This window comes from Rutidosis leptorrhynchoides, chromosome 4, assembly GCF_046630445.1.
Source record: "Rutidosis leptorrhynchoides isolate AG116_Rl617_1_P2 chromosome 4, CSIRO_AGI_Rlap_v1, whole genome shotgun sequence".
Classification (NCBI taxonomy): Eukaryota; Viridiplantae; Streptophyta; class Magnoliopsida; order Asterales; family Asteraceae; genus Rutidosis; species Rutidosis leptorrhynchoides.
The window spans coordinates 617,007,664-617,014,856 of NC_092336.1; the positions used below are offsets into that span (position 1 = coordinate 617,007,664).

The 7,193-nt window shown below is 30.1% G+C and overlaps 2 long non-coding RNA genes across 2 annotated transcripts; both read right to left on the reverse strand.

Annotated features, from left to right (window-relative positions):
* Positions 1-2,879: 2,879 nt before the first annotated feature.
* LOC139904098 (uncharacterized) lies at positions 2,880-4,820 on the reverse strand. The gene is made up of 4 exons (XR_011778659.1): positions 4,448-4,820; positions 4,037-4,174; positions 3,529-3,830; positions 2,880-2,932 (listed from the first exon to the last, which is right to left on the reverse strand). It is a non-coding gene; the product is annotated as an uncharacterized lncRNA (long non-coding RNA).
* Positions 4,821-4,877: 57 nt separating this feature from the next.
* On the reverse strand, positions 4,878-7,193 carry LOC139904100 (uncharacterized). Its single transcript, XR_011778660.1, has 3 exons — positions 6,903-7,193; positions 6,232-6,311; positions 4,878-5,317 (listed from the first exon to the last, which is right to left on the reverse strand). It is a non-coding gene; the product is annotated as an uncharacterized lncRNA (long non-coding RNA).

Sequence of the window (7,193 nt, forward strand, 5' to 3'; positions counted from 1 at the left end):
TACATGAGTATTTTAGTGATTGAAATCAATGGATGGGAAATTGTAGTTCAATTGGAATGCTTATAGATTTGTGATTTGGATTCATTTGACCTGTTATTGTAATGGTCAAAATAGTCTTCTTGTATATATGGTTGACAAATACAGTTGATACAATATGAAAATTCTAACAGTTGAAATTTTTTTTTGAGAAATGTATGGTTTGAATAGAGAATATTTGTGGTATATCTACAATATTACAATTACTTATATTTGAAAAGAACATTGATAGTACATAGTAATAAAAAGGTCAAAATCATCAATAAAAAGGTCAAACGCTTATTATTATTCTTTTCAAACGAACAAAACTCGTGTTCTTACGGGTCATTAAACTTATTTCAAGTTACACATCACTTTTCAAATAATGAGTAAAAATTAATCTACATAAAAAACATGTTTCTACTTTTCTATAATAAAATCTTTAAAGAATTTCGCGAATTCGCGGGTCTTTAACTAAAATTTACTGTTTTCAATGATTATCATGTTAATATTGACACGTCAAAGGAGATTCGGTACTTAGAAAATTGAGATGTTAGCAAGATGGTGAGTGGGCGGTCCCACTATTCCAAGGGGTCCCTGGAATGCAAAGGTCTTTGGAAGTTGCCTATGATTTACAATCAACATCTATGTCAATAACATGTGAAATTACGTGAAATTATTATTGTCATAAGTGAAATTAAGTACAAAATTAGCTTCAGTGATGTGAAATTGTTTTGTTAGGGTTTGAATTTGAAGTTTATAATCCAAAATTTAACTGATTTAAGGTTGATATCTGATTGCTAGCAGTTGTAGTTCATCTTATGTTCATAATAGATATAGATATTGTATGATATCTATATTATATGATATTAACTGTTGGGAGTTTCATTTTGGTGTATAAGTTCTACTAATACCTTACACTTCACGTCGTGTTAGGTGTTTTAGTGTAACATGAACATCATTTTATGCTACTGTTTTTTCAACTAATATGATTACAAAAAATATATTGTTATATATTGATTTAGGAGGTTTCATGCATTTGGAGGCCTTTCAACCCATATGACCCATTTTCGTAGTTTTTCTACTCGTTTGAACTGATGAAGATAAATCATGATCCAAATGTATGTAATGGGTTGAAATTGCCCCTTATGGTATGGCGAAAACTCTTTCTATTTATGAGTTTTGGAGATCTTAAACGTCAAGTATTGCATGGTTGTGATTATGACGCTTATATGCACATGAAGGCATTTAAGACCTAATGTTCCATCAGCACATTTGCTTCTTTTTCATAATTACATTTTTTGACTTTTTGATCAAGTTTTGATATGGTGCAATTGCTTGTATTGAACACTAAATTTCAAGCTTACAAATGTAGGTGCATCGTAACTGTACACAATCTTTTCTTTTAGTTTCTTTAAGTTAACATATTTTTGTAACTTTAATTTTCAGGAGAGAAAAAGTTAAATTCATGGTGGAGATTAAGAAAACAGATCAAGGTTAGTGTCATTTACTTTAGTTATATAAATATACTAGATTTATGAGCCCGTGCGTTGCACGGGAACTCATCCGCAAACATTATTGATTTTTAAACTTATATATGAAATAATGTTATTATTGACACTGAATAGCTGTAGTATACAATTATAATTAAGAAACCCTTAAGTATTAATAACAGTGGTACCGAAAGTAAATGTATTGAAATGATGAGTATTGTAAACGATCATATATTGTTAAATATTGTATATGTATTATAAGAAGTAAGAACAATACATGAGCTTTTAAAAATAAAGCGAACTATAAATTTGGTGAATATATAGGTAAACGATTGACGTTGGTGAATATTAACCTTATATTCAAAGTTGCAAGTTCTAATCTACTGATGAAATTGTATATCTCAATAACCCTTGAAACCCAACTAAGAGCATCTGTATCTCAACCTTGATCATTCTCAAATCAAAGCATATCTCCCATGTCTGCAATCATTAATTAGTTAAACATAATGATAATGAGAAATTAACCAACCTGAAAATGTACATATGCGGCTTAAGTGATACGGAGTACAATAATAATGACCCTACATATATTACTAATTACAATAGAACCGATAAAAATAACAAAATAAAAAGAGTTAACATAAAAGATGAGTGAAGTAATGAAGCAACTCTATAAAGATTAAAGAGTAAGAGATTAAGCACATACCCTCCTTTGATAAGGTTCTACTTTTAGCCTTCAAAATTACCCAACGCATTCATACAATCAGTGATCTAAGATCATAAATTAAACGATACCAAAATTTCGATATTTTGATTGATAACAATAGCATTTCAATATTAGGATGCATATGTTCTATCAAGTAGAAGGAAAATACATATAAAATTGATGGACAGCAGATCATACTTAATTAAACGACCATTGTAAGATCAAAATTATAAGACCAAGAACCCTACAAAAATATCCAAATATGACTAAACAACGACCACACAACAAATAAAACTATTTAATTCAACATGATATTGAAAGGTAAGTTTATTAGAATTTAAGTAAAATGAAAGAGATTAGCATAAATGAAAGATCATACAAGTGAGCTTACAGGTTCATTCACATCGTAGTGGTTTTTTTAATGTCACTCTCAATAGTGTTTAACTAAGAAGAGTGCATTCATCTTGCTCTTTATCCTTCAAAATGTTCGTGATATATAATAATTGCCTCTATAACAGATCACTCCAAATGAACCACAAGTTGTATCGCATACTGCATCGTCTGAACAAAATGAAGATCAAAATTACAATAAATAAGAATATAAGAGAAAATGTGTAATACATGTTAACTACATTGAATGAAATTTCGAAACACACCCCATTCAATCAAGCCAACTCATCTGGAAGATTAGGATAGAACTTGGATGTATGTTGCATAGCTGTAATCAAACGCAAAGGTTAATGAATTTGTGGTGTTTTGAGCCTGTACGTTGCACGGCTGTTTAAAAAGAAAAGATATGTGTGCTTAAAAGGACATCACATGGATATAGATGTGACTAAACATTAGGATAAAGCTATCTTAGATCACAAGATTTATGTATTTTTTGATAGTTTGATATTTACTTACTCGTTGATTGATTCTTTAAACTCTTAGATGTCTGGGTTAAAATAGCACTGGGTTGCTGAGAGTTAAACCTAACCTATTTTTTATCTCAAAAGATTAGAAGTCAGTGGTGCATAAATTAAACTTGTGCAATAAATTACTTATATGTCCAGAATAACATTGATGTAACTAATATTTGATTTATAAGTTTCAGCATATATATTCAGATGTGTAATTATATAAGTTGCATATCAACATTCATGTCAAAAGTGATAAGTCCATCTTAATAAATCACCATTCTAATCCCGCACAAAAAGTCACCCTATTAAAACCCACAACTTTCGGCCCATCCGACCACCATCACCACCCATGTCCTCCCTCTACCGCCGAACCCCGCCATCCCTACCAGTATTGAAAATGCCAATTACTTACCGGGTTGACGTTTTTGTGCCTTGATGGTTGCTTTTAGTGATCTTCATAACCCTATTAAATATTGGTTTCAAAACCATCACAATCCACCTGTTGCAATCATGTCAGACCTCGATTTGGGTTGGACTCACCGACTTGCAGTCAAGCTCGGTGTTAACCGGTATTGCTTTTCATCATGAAGGGCGTTGGCTCTTTCATCTTGTGACTTCCATCTTGTAACATAAAAAACAAAAGTTTGCTGCATCGAAATAAGTCGAATAATAGTCAAATAGCCACGTCATATTAGTGTGACCCATGAAGTTCATCTGCATAAGAACAAAGTTTTTTGGTAAAACCATATATGGTGAGAGCCCATATTGTGTAGCTCAGTAATCGTGCTAAGACTTCATTAGATATTGCTATAATAGAAAGTCAAAAATGTCTAATTCTAGTGAAACATCATAATCGATCTAATACATCAGTTTATTATTATAGGAGTTCATGAAAAACGTGCAGTATATTAAAATCAAACCTGATTAGTCAAATAATGCATGGTTTGAACCACAAGAAACTTGATGAAGTTCCATATGATACCAGACCCTCAAAATCCCCCATTCTTGGCACCAAGAAACTTGTACAATGGTGTTTCTTGGAACCCGTTAACACGAACCTTGAAAACAGAGAATATTGATTAAAAATAATTTGACCTTTTTAATAGTCAAACATAACATATAACATATTCATAATTATCATAAGTTCACAAGAGTAGAGAAGAACAAAGAAAAGTTAAAGAAAAGGAAAAAAAAACTTCACTCGACCCCAAACTCAAAAGATACAGTCGACCTCTTTCCACAAACTAAATTACATTACAACACCAATTATGAGAACTAATCTAATAACTAATTGTAAAACAATTAGCAACTAACTGATATAGCATTTATACCTTTCATTCCAGATCGCCCATATATGATTGAAAGTAGCATTCCTTTAGCTGTTCTATGCCTAAACATCCCAGCCGTAACTCCATGTCTCTCCTGATTTCTTCCCATCACTGTACGAATCTACTCGCCTTCAAAAAGGAAAAATAGTAAAAAAAAAAAAAAAAAAAAAAAAAAAAAAAAAACCTCAAAAATCAGTTTCAACCTTTTCTATTGTGATTTTTTAGTAATAATGCTAATCGTAATGCAGTCAAAAACAATCAATTATCAAGTTCAAGATTAGTCAAAAATGAAAGAAAAAAAAAAAAAAAACTGAAAAGACAGTTTAAGCCTCTTTTATGTTGTGATATGCTAATGTTGTGATATGCTAATGCTAATGCTAATGCAGTCAATTATCAAGTTCAAAATTAGTGAAATAAGTCAAAATAGTAAAAAAAAAAAAAAAAAAAAAAAAAGTTTCAACCTCTTTTACGTTGTGATATGCTAGTTCTAATAATGCTAATACTAATAATGCAGTCAATAACAGTCAATTATCAAGTTAAAAATTAGTAAAAAAGTCCAAAAGGTCAAAATAGTAAAAAAAAAAAATCAAAAAATAGTTTCAACCTCTTTTATGTTGTAATATGCTAATGTTAATGGTCCAACTGTATGACTGCATAATGTGTTGAAAAACAACATAAATGGTTCAATTATGGTGACTACATAGCTTGTTAAGTTCATATTTTGTAAAAAATGGTCAACATGTTTTAACTTCAGGATGCAAAACCACTAATTATGAGAAAAAAGCATTCCTTTAGCTGTTCTATGCCTAAACATCCCATCCGTAACTCCATGTCTCTCCTGATTTCTTCCCATCACTGTACGAATCTACTCGCCTTCAAAAAGGAAAAATAGTAAGAAAAAAAAACTTAAAAATCAGTTTCAACCTTTTCTATTGTGATTTTTTAGTGATAATGTTAATCGTAATGCAGTCAAAAACAGTCAATTATCAAGTTCAAGATTAGTCAAAAAGGTAAAAAAAAAAAAAAATAATAATTGAAAAGACAGTTTCAGCCTCTTTTATGTTGTGATATGCTAATGCTAATGCAGTCAATAACAGTCAATTATCAAGTTCAAAATTAGTGAAATAAGTCAAAATAGTAATAAATAAAAAAAAAGTTTCAACCTCTTTTATGTTGTGATATGCTAATTCTAATAATGCTAATACTAATGCAGTCAATAACAGTCAATTATCAAGTTAAAAATTAGTAAAAAAATCAATAAAGTCAAAGAAGTCAAAATAGTAAAAAAAATTCAAAAAATAGTTTCAACCTCTTTTATGTTTTGATATGCTAATGCTAATGGTCCAACTATATGACTGCATACTGTGTTGAAAAACAACATAAATGGTTCAATTATGGTGACTACATAGCTTGTTAAGTTCATATTTTGTAAAAAATCGTCAACATGTTTTAACTTCAGGATGCAAAAACACTAATTATGGTCCAACAATTTTTACTTCAGTTCAATTAAACATAAACTAAGTAACTTTGTATCTAAAAATTTGGTACTTGAACAATTCGCAGAAGCTAAAATTGGACACAACATACTATACATTCATCTCATTTGGATGTGTTAAACCTAGTTGATGGTTGACATTACATGGAAGTATGCTAATTAGATCTTTATGCAAGTGTTAAAATGATATCACCCATTTTATGTTTAGTATTATCATCAGTTGTCTACATTAATTTTTCTTTAGATGACTGAAAGTACACAATTATAAAACTATTATATGAAAGCTGAATACCTTTTGTATGAAACTCCATTGATAGATTATCTACAACTCTAGCTTTCTATGCATTCCATGCCTCAATGTGGAATAACAACCTGCCAATTTTTGAAATCTATTATATTTACTTTTAAAGAAGATGAACAACCAATACACGACATGAAAATATGTAACACAAACCAATATATGATCCTTTACTACCATTGAGTTGAAAGGAAAAATCATAAAGTTTAATAGCATATCTTAAACAAACTGAATAGTGAATTCGTAGCCATTAAACAAACCTCCAAAATAGATCAAGTGCATATAATTGGTACCATAAATCGATGATTATCACATTCACTCATATAAATTCTACGAATTAAAAAAATTAAACAGTTAACTTAATGATTTTGAGTATCTCTAATAATAACTATTATAAACACAATTTCATACTTAATGATATGAAATTGACCAAATAAATAAATAATCAGGTGCAGAAAGATAAACAAATCCATATATAAAAGGGTTTAATTCAAATCGTTAGACATATACGCTACAAAATTTCAAATTTAATATGAGTGAAAATTCTATCAAAATTGATTTAGAAAAACAGTTTGATTTCTTCATAAGAAAATAAGAAAATAGAATGCAAAAAACTGAAAACAGCTATAAAATCACCATAAAACAGAATATAAAAATGGAAATACCTTAAACCTCCTGCTAGAATCTGAAAACGTAAGCATAAGGTATCGACCGTTTGAATTAAACCCTAAGGCATCAACCGCCGCAAGGACGGCTATAGAAGCGACGACGATGGTGGTTTGAGTCCAACCACCTCAAATCGGATGTATGATGATGAACATTGTTTGATGATAAAGATGATGAACATATACTTCGATGTAATCGGATGTAGGTAGAGATAGAATATTTGGGTATTTAGTGAACCCTAATTTTGAACGAACCAATTGAAGGTTTTGAATCGGATGTTTAAATTGGAT